We start from the raw sequence: 13,570 nt of genomic DNA on the forward strand, positions 1-13,570 counted from the left end.
TCCTTGGCAAAGGATACTTGTTCTTCACTGTTACCTTATTGAGCTGGATATAGTCGATACATAACCTCATCGACTCATCTTTCTTTTTTCACAAAGAGTACCGGAGCACCCCACAGGGAAAACTCGGTCTCGCAAGGCCCTTGTTAGTTAACTCTTGTAGTTGAGCTTTCAACTCCTTTAACTTCGTAGGAGCCATCCTAGATGGAGCAATCGAGATGGGTGTCGTATCGGGGACCAACTTGATTCCAAACTCAACTTTCCTCATTGGAGGTAATCCAAGTAATTCCTCTGGAAACTCGTCTGTAAACTCACAAACCACTGGCACCGATTCAATCTTCAACCTAGACACTTGAGTATTCAACACCAAAGCTAAGTAAGCTTCATATCCTTTTCATAAATATTTCTCAGCAGTCAAAGACGATACTATTACAGGCAAATTATCTGACTCATTTGGTCCAACCCGAAGAACAATTCTGTCTTCACATTTCAACTCAATAACTTTTCTCCTACAGTCCACTACAACACTATGAGAAGTCAGCCAATCTATCCCAAGAATTACATCAAATTTATTAAACGAAAATAACATCAAGCTAGCCGAAAAACAATGATATCTAATTTTCAAAGGACAATTTCTACATACTTGGTCCGCTAGCACATGCCTGCCTAAAGGGTTGGACACTTTTACCACAAACTCAGTGGACTCTACTATCATGTTCATACGAGGTATCAATTCTGTACAAATATAAGAGTGGGTAGACCCTGGGTCAATTAAAGCAACAACAGATATTTCATGGATAAAAAAGGTACCCGTGATCACATCGAGAGATTCGGCCTCTTCATGAGCACGAATAGCGTAAGTCCTTGCAGGCGTTCTGCCCTCAGACCTCACTATAGTATCTATTGGCGCACCTCTGCTAGCAGCCCCGCTTTCGGGGTTCTTTTGTGGTCTACCTCTCAAAGGAGCACTACTTGCCTTCGCTTCTTGCTTTTTTTGTAACACCCTAATTTTTGGGCCTGGAAGTATTGGGCCTTGAGTCTGGGTTCGGGTGGAAAATGACCTGAATAATTTGGATGTTATTAATATTATTTTGTATGTTTAGTTTAGTAATTAAATAGATTATGAAGGATTTATGGTGTGGGAAAAAAGGCCCAAGAGTAAATTTAATTCGAGGCAATTCCTGAATTTTAATTTTGGGAGAGAGGGTTCTGGCGATATGGGCTTTTAAAGTTGAGATGGTAAAATAGGACACAAAAAGATCTGTGGTAAAGTGGCATGTGGCACCACCTAGGTGTTTGGGGAGTGACGTGTGGATGTTTTAGGGGAGCCAGAGTTCAAGTCACAATGTAAGCGTATTGTTACTTTTATTGTGTGCATGTGCCAGGCATGTGATAGAGCTTAAGTGGAAATTCGGTTAGGGCTTTAGGAAGGTTGGGCCGTGGGTCTGAATGGCCAGTAGGGCAAGCTTTATTTTCTTTTTGATTTGTCGAATTAGGGTTAGCCACCTAGAGCTTTCCTTTTCATTCTATTCTCTTCTCAGTATCTCAAAAAGCCGAAAAACGCAAAGTTAGTTCTCCTGAGTGCCGAATTCTTCCTTCTCTTCTCCTCTCTTCTTCTATTTTCTTTTTCTCCTTCTTTTCTTCTCTAGCCTAAACATTCCTACCATTCTACTCATCTCCTCTTTCATTCCCATTCTTTTCTAAACCTCTATAGCCGATTGCCATAAAAGCCGAAATCCCAAAAGTTATTTCTTGTGTCGATTTCTTCTAGCCAAAATCCTCCTATTTTCTTCATCTCTTTTGGTCAATTTTCACATCCTCTAAACCTCAACCCCTGTCTGCAATACCACTGCAAAAACCACCATACCAAATCATCTTCCTCTTCACAGTTCCAAAAGCCGAAAACACCATAATTTTTAGGGACATATAGCCGAATCTTTAGATCTCTAAGTTTCTATTTCTACTAGTGTTTAAGGGCTGGATCTGTGTTAGATCTGATTAGAAACTAAAATGGAATCATTTTGGATGAAAGAACCTGAGGTAGGTACTCAAATCTATTCTTTATTTCGAGTTTTAGAAAAGCCAAAATCCCTAAAGGCATAGGGAGGCTGTCGATTGGAGCTTAAGGCTCTAAGGGTTGTAACAATTGATTTGTTTTCCAGAGGCTACTGATTGAAGGCTTGGACAAGTGGAACGACTAGATCTAGATCTAGTCTCTAGTTTTGGCAAAGGTAGGATCTCAAGGGCCACAGGTATGGATGGCCGATTATGGTAAGTAAGTTTATAATGGTTGTCATTGTATTTTGGATCTGATATGTCTAGTGAAAATTGTAGGATATAATGGGAAATTTCGGTAGCAGTTGTCGCAAATCAGGTGTGTAAATGACACCCACTCATAGACTAGATCGGCAAAATCCGAAAAGCCGAAATGCTGAAAAGCCAGTATTATGTGAACTTGCGAGCGTCCGAGCGCTCGTGAGATGGTTTGGTTGTTAATTTTGGTAATCACAAGCGGTAAGATTGCAGAGTGCGCAAATTCGTGCACTTCGGTATATTTGGGCTTAATGGGCTGAACTCGGGTTAATAGGCCAGCGGGCCCAATTCGGTAAAAATGCTTGGTAAGTGTTTCTGTTAATACGTTAATAGATGTAATGACCATGAAACCCTAAAAAGACTGATAAAATTACTGAAATACCTCTGTAAGGTAGAATTATCGTAATACCCCTAAAGGGGTAAGTTTACGATTACGCCCCTCGAGGGAAAATAACTGTTCTTACCCTATAATCTGACTGTCTTTCTGAAGCATGCCTTGTTAATTATATATATATTCTGCATACATTTCATACTACATGGGGTTGGGCTTTGCTATGGAGGACGAACCGTTCGGTGGTCGTGCCACGATTACGATATAAGCGACTTTTGTCGGATTATAGTTAGTGCCATAGAATCGGTGCTAACACTGTAAGTGTACGGATGGCGTGGGTGATATATTCCCTACAGGAAGTGTAGGGATGGACGGAGGCAAGTGCAGGGTTGGATGGGGTTATCATGCATTAATCATATGAGGCTGTTTTGTTATGGCCAATTGTATTGAAATGGGCCCAACTGTGTTAATATGGGCAAGGCCCAATATATCTCGAGTTGTAATAGGGCTATGGCCCAGATTGATACTGACATGGACTAGGCCCAATATACTCTGATACTGTAAGGGGCTATGGCCCAGATTAATATTGATATGGGCTAAGGCTGAGTTAATTCTGATTTCTAAATAGGGCTTAAGCCCAGTAAAGCTTGAACTGATTTGGGCTCTGGTTGGGATACTTTACACATTGAGTTTTCCAAACTCACCCCCTTTTTCCCATCTTTGCAGGTGAGCCTTAGATCGGTAGACTTGGAGCTAGAGGGATTTAGAGTGGCCATATGGACTGTTTGAAATAAGTGTTTATACCTTCACTTTTATTTTAGATTATTTCCTTTATATTTTTGGGTTTTAATTTGTAATAAGGCCGCTTTAATTATTTTTAGTTGTTTTTAGTATGTTTTTTTAGCTTAGATATGATATTGTTTTAACTGTTTGAAATTGAATAGCTCTAGGGTGCGTTTTAAAAAGGTTACTTGATTGTAAAATATCGCGATAACAAAGCAAGGCTTCCGCAACGAAAATGTTTTCAAAAGTAATAACCTTTTCAAATGGTTTTAAACAAATTGGTTTTCCTTAAACAATCACTCAGTTAAAGTGTGGAAATGGTTGTGTGGATGTGTAGGATTGGATCCGTGAAGAGCTGGGTACTTAAGCAGTCTAATTGACTCACCTCCTCTTTTCTGGCTTCCTTCCTGGTGCACAACTTCCATTCACTTTAATCTATAACGAAAATATTCTTTTCAAAGATTTTTAATTAAAACATGAGTTTTACAATAACGCTCCAATGAGTTTTACATCAAGAAGGGTTTTCAATAAAAACATGGTTTCCGAAAAACACTTCAATGTGACACGCCGAATTTGGCCGTAACGTCTGGGCCGGGTTTGGGGTGTTACATTTAGTGGTATCAGAGCCCGGTTATAATAACTCGGCTTTGGATCAGGGTCTGAAAAGTTTTTCGAAAAACTTTGCTAAACTTAGCCCCAATAAGGGTATTTTGGAAACGGTTTTGGAAAATTCTTTTCAAAGATATTTTACAAGGTATACATGTTTTAAGGTTCAATCTTAAAATGGTTTAAGTTTTTCTGCGTTTCTGAAATTTGATAACCGAAGAAGTGGCACACTGAATCCCCAGCACCAAGTCTGTAAGTATTTTTATTCTGTATTGTACTGAAATATTGTTATACTACTATAGATAGTACTGAGACCCTACTATGATTCTGTAGTTAGGGTAATATTGAAACTATAGAAACTGAGACAGTAGGGAAAATTGAAAACTTTAGAAGACTGAGACTGTAGCTAGGATACGATACTGCGAAAACAAGAACTTTGAAATACTCTTTATGCATAGGACATCTGTATAATTACTGAAATTTTTGAATCGAGATCTTGGTAGTTATTGTTATGCATGCTGATAATGTAGAGTGTTGATATAGAATCTGAGGGCAAGCGAAGTCTGCCAACTTCGGGTAGCGGTAACTCGGAGCTTGGGACTGAGGCACTGGTCGAGTTAGTAAGGAAAGTGGTAGAAGAAGTATTGGAGACCAATGTTAAGGAAATTAGGGAAACGCTTCAAGTAGGGTGCTTGGAGTGTAAGAAGAGGAAGGATTCTAGTTCTCAGAAGACTGAGCCTTGTTCTGTGAAACATGTTAAGACACGACCAAACTTTCCAACCTGCAAGAACTGCAACGGGCATCATCCGGGTGAATACCATAGGAAGACAGGAGCATGCTTTAGATGTGGGTCCAAGGAGCATCGAGCTCAGGATTGCCAAGCTTATTTTATTTAAGTGTGTGTTACGAGTTGTATGCGTACTTGATAGATGTTTCTTTACTTTGGTAATTAGACGTTCTGGGTCGTACTAAGAATTATTTTTAATTAGAGTGCGCAACAAAAGCATAGTGGTTTGACTTCAGTAATACGGTTAGTTGATAGTTAGAAAATTTCGAGGACGAAAGTTCTTTAAGGGGAGTAGAATTGTAACATCCCGATTTTTGGGCCTGGAAGTATTGGGCCTTGAGTCTGGGTTCGGGTGGAAAACGGCCTGAATAATTTGGATGTTATTATTATTATTTCGTATGTTTAGTTTAGTAATTAAATAAATTACGAAGGGTTTATGGTGTGGGAAAAAAGGCCCAAGAGTAAATTTAATTCGAGGCAATTCCTGAATTTTAATTTTGGGAGAAAGGGTTCTGGCGATATGGGCTTTTAAAGTTGAGATGGTAAAAAAGGACACAAAAAGATCTATGGTAAAGTGGCATGTGGCGCCATCTAGGTGTTTGGGGAGTGACGTGTGGATGTTTAGGGGGAGCTAGAGCTCAAGTCACAATGTAAGCGTATTGTTACTTTTATTGTGTGCATGTGCCAGGCATGTGATAGAGCTTAAGTGGAAATTTGGTTAGGGCTTTAGGAAGGTTGGGCCGTGGGTCTGAATGGCCATTAGGGCAAGCTTTATTTTCTTTTTGTTTTGCCCAATTAGGGTTAGCCACCTAGAGCCTTCCCTTTCATTCTATTCTCTTCTCAGTATCTCAAAAAAAAATAAAGTTAGATCTCCTGAGTGCCGAATTCTTCCTTCTCTTCTCTTTTCTTCTTCTATTTTCTTTTTCTCCTTCTTTTCTTCTCTAGCTAAAACATTCCTACCATTCTACTCATCTCCTCTTTCATTCCCATTCTTTTCTAAACCTCTATAGCCGATTGCCATAAAAGCCGAAATCCCAAAAGTTGTTTCTTGTGTCGATTTCTTCTAGCCAAAATCCTCCTATTTTCTTCATCTCTTTTGGTCAATTTTCACATCCTCTAAACCTCAACCCCTATCGGCAATACCACTACAAAAACCACCATACCAAATCATCTTCCTCTTCACAGTTCCAAAAGCTAAAAACACCATAGTTTTTAGGGACATATAGCCGAATCATTAGATCTCTAAGTTTCTATTTCTACTAGTGTTTAAGGGCTGGATCTGCGTCAGATCTGAGTAGAAACTGAAGTGGAATCATTTTGGTTGAAAGAACCTAAGGTAGGCACTCAAATCTATTCTTTATTTTGAGTTTTATAAAAGCCAAAATCCCTAAAGGCATAGGGAGGCTGTCGATTGGAGCTTAAGGCTCTAAGGGTTGTAACAATTGATTTGCTTCCCAGAGGCTACTGATTGAAGGCTTGGACAAGTGGAACGACTAGATCTAGATCTAGTCTCTAGTTTTGGCAAAGGTAGGATCTCAAGGGCCATAGGTATGGATGGCCGATTATGGTAAGTAAGTTTATAATGGCTATCATTGTAGTGACGATTGTAGGATATCATGGGAAATTTCGGTAGCAGTTGTCGCAAATCAGGTGTGTGAACGACACCCACTCATAGACTAGATCGGCAAAAGCCGAAAAGCCGAAATGCCAAAAAGCAGACATTATGTGAACTTGCGAGCGTCCGAGCGCTTGTGAGATGGTTTGGTTGTTAATTTTGGTAATCACAAGTGGTAAGATTGTAGAGTGCACAAATTTGTGCAATTCGGTATATTTGGGCTTAATGGGCCAAACTCGGGTTAATAGGCCAACAGGCCTAATTCGGTAAAAACGATCGGTAAGTGTTTCTGTTAATACGTTAATAGCTGTAATGACCATGAAACCCTAAAAAGACTGATAAAATTACTGAAATACCTTTGAAAGGTAGAATTACCGTAATACCCCTAAAGGGGTAAGTTTACGATTACGCCCCTCGAGGGTAAATAACTGTTCTTACCCTATAATCTGACTGTCTTTCTGAAGCATGCCTTGTTAATTATATATATATATTCTGCATACATGTCATACTGCATGAGGTTGGGTTTTGTTATGGAGGGCGAACACATTACGGTGGTCGTGCCACCTATTACGATATAAGTAGCTTTCTTTGCGGATTATAGTTAGTGCCAGAATCGGTGCTAACACTCGTAAGTGTACGGATGGCGTGGGTGATTTATTCCCACGTGAAGTGTAAGGATGGACGGAGGCAAGTGCGGGGTTGGATGGGGTTATCATGCATTAATCATATGAATTTGTTTTGTTATGGGCCAACTGTATTGAAATGGGCCCAACTGTGTTAATATGGGCAAGGCCCAATATATCTCGAGTTGTAATAGGGCTATGGCCCAGATTGATACTGACATGGACTAGGCCTAGTATGCTCTGATACTGTAAGGGGCTATGGCCCAGATTAATATTGATATGGGCTAAGGCTGAGTTAACTTTGATTTTTAAATAGGGCTTAGGCCCAGTAAAGCTTGAACTGATTTGGGCTCTGGTTGGGATACTTTACACACTGAGTTTTCCAAACTCAACCCCTTTTTCCCATCTTTGCAGGTGAGCCTTAGATCGGTGGACTTGGAGCTAGAGGGATTCAGAGTGGCCATGTGGACTGTTTAAAATAAGTGTTTATACCTTCACTTTTATTTTAGATTATTTCCTTTATGTTTTTGGGTTTTAATTTGTAATAAGGCCGCTTTAATTATTTTTAATTGTTTTTAGTATGTTTTTTTTAGCTTAGATATGATATTATTTTAACTGTTTGAAATTGAATAGCTCTAGGGTGCGTTTTAAAAAGGTTACTTGATTGCAAAATATCGCGATAACAAAGCAAGGCTTCCGCAACGAAAACGTTTTCAAAATTAATAACCTTTTCAAATGGTTTTAAACGAATTGGTTTTCCCTAAACAATCACTCAGTTAAAGTGTGGAAATGGTTGTGTGGATGTCTAGGATTGGATCCGTGAAGAGCTGGGTACTTAAGCAGTCTAATTGACTCACCTCCTCTTTTTTGGCTTCCTACCTGGTGCACAGCTTCCATTCACTTTAATCTATAACGAAAATATTCTTTTAAAAGATTTTTAATTAAAACATGAGTTTTACAATAACGCTCCACTGAGTTTTACATCAAGAAGGGTTTTCAATAAAAACATGGTTTCCGAAAAACACTTCAATGTGACATGCCAAATTCGGCCGTAACGTCTAGGCCGGGTTTGGGGTGTTACATTTTTTCTCTCTCTTCTATTTCAGGACAGTCTCGAATGAAATGTTCTAATGATCCACACTTAAAATAGCCCCTTTCATTCCTCCAGCATTCACCGAAGTGACGACTACCATATTGCGAACATTCTGGCCTATTCGGCCGAGCACTACCGAAGATCGCGACAGAAGTGGTCTAGGCTCTAGAAGTTCTGTTCTGCCGGTTCTTGTTTCTATTCAAAAACCCTACCAAAGCATTCGATCGGGTAGCTAATTTTTTTGATCTCTTGGATAAGGACTGATGTGATTTCCCCATCTGTCTCCTCTTTGAATCTCGCGACTCAATAGTCGCTTTCCTCCACTCTTTACCAGCTTTTCTGCCTTGAATACTCTCTCAACAAGCACTACAAATTCTCTTAGTTCTAGGATGCTAACAAATACTCAGATATCTTCATTAAAACCATCCTCGAACCTTTTACACATAGTAGCTTCTGTAGACACGCACTCCTGCGCATACTTACTGAGCCTCACAAATTCACGCTCATATTCCGTCACCGACACTCGGCCTTACTTTAGCTCTAGGAATTCCTTCCTCTTTTGATCTATGAACCTTTTGGCTAATATACTTTTTTTCATAAATTCTTCCGGGAAGAATTCCCAAGTGTTCCTCTCTCGGTACAAAGGACACGAGAGTATTCCACCACTGATAAGCCGAATCCCGTAGGAGTGACACTGCACACTTCATGCACTCTTCAGGCGTGCACGACAATTCATCAAATACCCTGATGGTATTCTCTAACTAAAACTCTACTTTCTCAGGGTCGTTATCTAAGTTAGCCCGGAATTCCTCGGCCTCTTGCTTCCTAATATTGTCTACCGGAGGCTTCTCCCTCCTGATCAAGTCCGCGCCTTACGGAGCTATCGAGGCATACTAAGGAATCGTAGGAGGTGGGAGAGGTGGAGTGTTCGAATTCGCACGAACGAACTCCGTATACCAAGCATCCATCATTCGGAGATAGGCTTCTCTAGCCCCTCCGGCTTGGCCCATAGTCACGGGCTCACTCTCAACTGGCGCGGTCCCTTCGACGAGAGCCGACACGTTATTCGCCACGTCATTCGTTGTGGCTCTATCAGGATCCATTTACTATATAAAAAATACAGTTTATAATCGTCAGAAGTTGTTACACTATCAATATACAGTTATGGCATGTATAGCTAGACTCGTACTCTCGCTAGGTTAGTCGTAGAACCGACTAAACCATAGCTTTGATACCTCTAAATGTAACACCCCATACCCTTAACCCATGCCGGAGCAGAATATGATGCATTACCTAACTCGATCTCATGCATACAAACGCTCCCCAAGTTACCAAGACTTGGTCCAATTTCAAACTTTTTCTATTTCTAGTTTAAACTTTTTCTTATGGGCCTACGAGCCTCAAATCGACCATTGAAATCTATTTGGGATCAACCCGGGCCCTTAAACCATCTATAGAACATTTGACTTTGAAACAGGGCACACGCCCGTGTAGAAGGGTACCACGCCCGTGTGGCCATTTTAACATGGTCGTGTTGATGACCTGTGTGGCTCACACGACCTAAAGTAATATAGGGACACGCCCGTATCCTCCACCCATGTGGAATTAATTCTAAATGCACACCTACAGGGTTTTCACACGGCTTGCCACACGCCTATGTCCTTCACACGGCCATGACACGCCTGTGTCCTAGCCCATTTGCAAAAGCTTGGACATTCCATTTCTGATGTCAGCATCCCAAAAATGTCACACGACTAAGACACACACCCGTGTGCTAGGCCGTGTCCATCACACGGCTAAGACACACACCTGTGTCTTTGCCTGTGTGTTTACTACCATGTATACTGACTTGAAAGTTTTACGTGCAAGAGACACATGGCCAAACCACACGCCCATGGGGCAGACCATGTGTCACACATGGCCTAGACACACGCCCGTATGTCTACCTGTGTGGATGATATAAAGTTATTTACCAAGCCTCTTTGCCACCCTTACTTACACAACCTACAAAAAAGCAACCAAACCAATACAAGAATAACTTATTTAAACCAATCAGCCACAATAGACTGCATATCAATTAAGCAATTACTTATTCATGAGAGTAACTTCATTTGCATATATCAAAATGAATATTTGCCATCATTCAAGGCTTAATACAAAATGAAGGGTTTCCAACCCAAGCCAACGCATTTGGCCAGTTCTCAATGACACAAAAATAGTAAAGCCTAAGCCCTATACATGCCATATTCAAAAATATAAATCAAACTATAGTGAATGCTTCGATTGATAGTGTGATTGATATCTCTGACTTCTTTTGGTCCTTGATCTAGATAGGAGGCACTATAAGAAAATGAAAAAGGAGAGGGGGCAAGCATAAAGCTTAGTAAGTTGCACATAAATAAATATACAATATAACTTTACCATTCATCAACAAGTATCATAATACACAAGTGGCATAAGAAAAACTTACTCATCAATATTCAATACACCTCATATAGCATATATTCAGCTCACATTTCATACATACCATATAGGTACCCGTACCACTCACAACATGGTTATACTTTCCTTGTTAACTTGAAATCATACTTTCACAGTTGAACTGTTTGGAACATTATCGGATATTCATTTAGCCTCAAACATGGGGTCATGTGCCGATGCCATGTCCCAGACATGGTCTTACACAAGTTCTAGCATATCTGTGCAGATGCCATGTCCCAGACATGGTCTTACACTGACACATCTCGTAGCCGATGCATGTCCCAAACATGTCTTACACTGGCTTACGTCTCGTGGCCGAAGCATGTAGACATGTCTTACACTAGCATCGTCTCAATGTTGATGCCATGTCCCAGGCATGGTCTTACATTGGCTCTCATAATGTGACTGATGCATGTCCTCGACATGTCTTACACTAGCTCACACAAGTGACCCAAACGTCATGGCATGAATATCCGATTTATTTCGTAAGGTTCAAATGAGAGTTCTACTATCTCTATTCTCATCACATTTTCTCATTTCCACAATTTATACTATAATAATTTCAATACAATTCAAATACATATATTATTAATGAGTTGTACTATTTACATACAACTTACCTCGGATTATAAAATATGGTAACTAGTCGATTTAGTCGTTTTGCTTGTCTTTAACTCGGTCTAGGTTCGGATTCGGTATTTCTTGATCTATAAATGAAAAATGTACTTATTTAGTCACTAATTAAAATTAGGCAATCAAAAATTCATATATTTGGTAAAATGACCATTTTGCCCTTAGACTTTGACAAAATGACCTTTTTGCCTCTAAGCTCTAAAATCAATTTTTATCAAATTTCTTCTTATCTTAAGTCTAGCCGCACCCTTTTTACTCTTATGCCAACTCCAAATTCCCACTATAACACACATTTATCATCTATTTTACAACTTATGCAAAATAGTCCTTTTAGGTGTTTTCATGCTAACACCTTTCACAAATGTTGTTTATTAGACACCAAGACTCATTTTATTCCTTAAGAAACTTAGCAAACTTTACAAATATTTTCATGGTAAAACCCTAAAATCTTAGTCATTTAGCAAAATAGTACCCTCATTTGAAAGCTCATGCTTCAAGGGTCTCAAAAATGTAAAAATCATCAAGAAAAACTATCAAAATCACTTACTTTTGAGGATTACAAGTTGATAACATTTTTAAGCTTTCAAACCACCTTCAATGGCTGATTTTCAGTGGAGAAAGAAGATGAAAAAGGGATGATATCATCTTTCCTTTATTTACTCCTATTTTAGTCAAAATAAGCCACCTAACTTACCAAATTTTGAAAATTTGACCACTTTTGTCTCCTATGGCTGAGTATGCCTCCCTAAAGGGTCTAATTTCCCTATAAATACCCTTAATTTAGGTTCTCTAGCTATTTGGTACTTTTAGCTATGAAAATAAGACTTTTGCATTTTATGCGATTTAGTCATTTTCAATTAACTCACCAAATTTTTCATGCACTCTTAAAAACATGCTATAACATCTAAATAATTATAAAATAATTTATTCGACTCTGGATTTGTGGTCCCGAGACCACTATTCTGACTTGGCCCTAAATCGGGCTGTTACAGGTAAAGACCTTTGATATGATCTTGTTGGCCACATTGCAAGGGTTGATGAGACTAAAATTTTTTTGGAAGGCTTGAGAATCACCTTTAGGGATTAGAGTAATTATAGTTTTATTGAGCTCCTCTATCATAAATCCCAATTGAAGGAAGGATAAGGTTGAGTTAGTGGTAAGATGTTATACTTCATCTTAGAAATGTTGATAGAAAAAATCGAATTTAGTATCGATCCCTGGAAATTTTAGAGCACCAATTAGGAATACCACCTCTTTGAATTTCTCCTTCGTGAAGGCTTGATGTTGGAAGAGTTTTTCATCCTGGGAAAAAGGTAAGGAATAATGAGCTCCCTTTATGTCTCGATTATCAATCCAAAAATGGAGATGTTTAGTTTGTAGTAGATACTTTCAAAATGATAAAAAAAAAGACTTTTTTGAGTGTTTCTATATGTCCTTTAGATAGGTGTAGTTGTATATTTATATGATATAGTTACTGTTTATAAATGTGATATCATAGGTAGGTTCCATGCATGTCGACACGTACCTTACTCTATATTTAACACATGTTTATATATTGTGGGTTCACCTATGTGATGAAGTGTGAACCCATATCGTCCGGTCTCATAGAATGGTGCGAGGGCCTTACACACGAACTCGTAGTGTCATGCAAAATTAAAGTGCGAACCATGTAGAACTCGATCTAGACCCAACCTGGTTATAGGTCGGTAATAGTAAGTATCATAACAATTTGTCCTCGCCTAGTTTGAGGAAGAGTTATAAAGTGACTCTTCGTAGAAACTGGTTTTATGAGACGATAGGTAACATAAGGAGAAGCTTATTGAATAAAATTTTATACCTTAGCTTGCAACGTACACTTCGCCATATGTCAAGAAGGGGTAAACTTGCAAGTAACTGATTCTGCCTTTATTCTTAGATATATGAATTGTTAAAGTGCGAAAAACCCTTTTAAAAGGAAGTTACTTAAACCTTAAAAATTACATTGTCTGAACATAAAATTTTTATAGAAGAAGTCGTTGTTGAGAAGAACAATTACAGAGGTAATTTCTCTAAAATTTCCATCGTTTTTTTAATTTTTTCTAGTTTTATTAGAACACAATGGCTAGGACTAGAGGAAGTGGTCGCATTATTCAGAACATCCTTTCGCAACACCATGAAGTGAGTACTCTGGTGGAGGATAAGGCCTATGTTTGCACTAAGAAGGTGGAGGAAAGGAATCGCATTTTGGCTGTTCGGGGAATTTAGATACTGAACTTCGCTTATGACTTCTCAACCCCCGGAGGATTAAATCGGTTGAGTGACACCCAC

The sequence above is a fragment of the Gossypium arboreum genome, chromosome 6 (genome assembly GCF_025698485.1).
Source record: "Gossypium arboreum isolate Shixiya-1 chromosome 6, ASM2569848v2, whole genome shotgun sequence".
Taxonomy (NCBI): Eukaryota; Viridiplantae; Streptophyta; class Magnoliopsida; order Malvales; family Malvaceae; genus Gossypium; species Gossypium arboreum.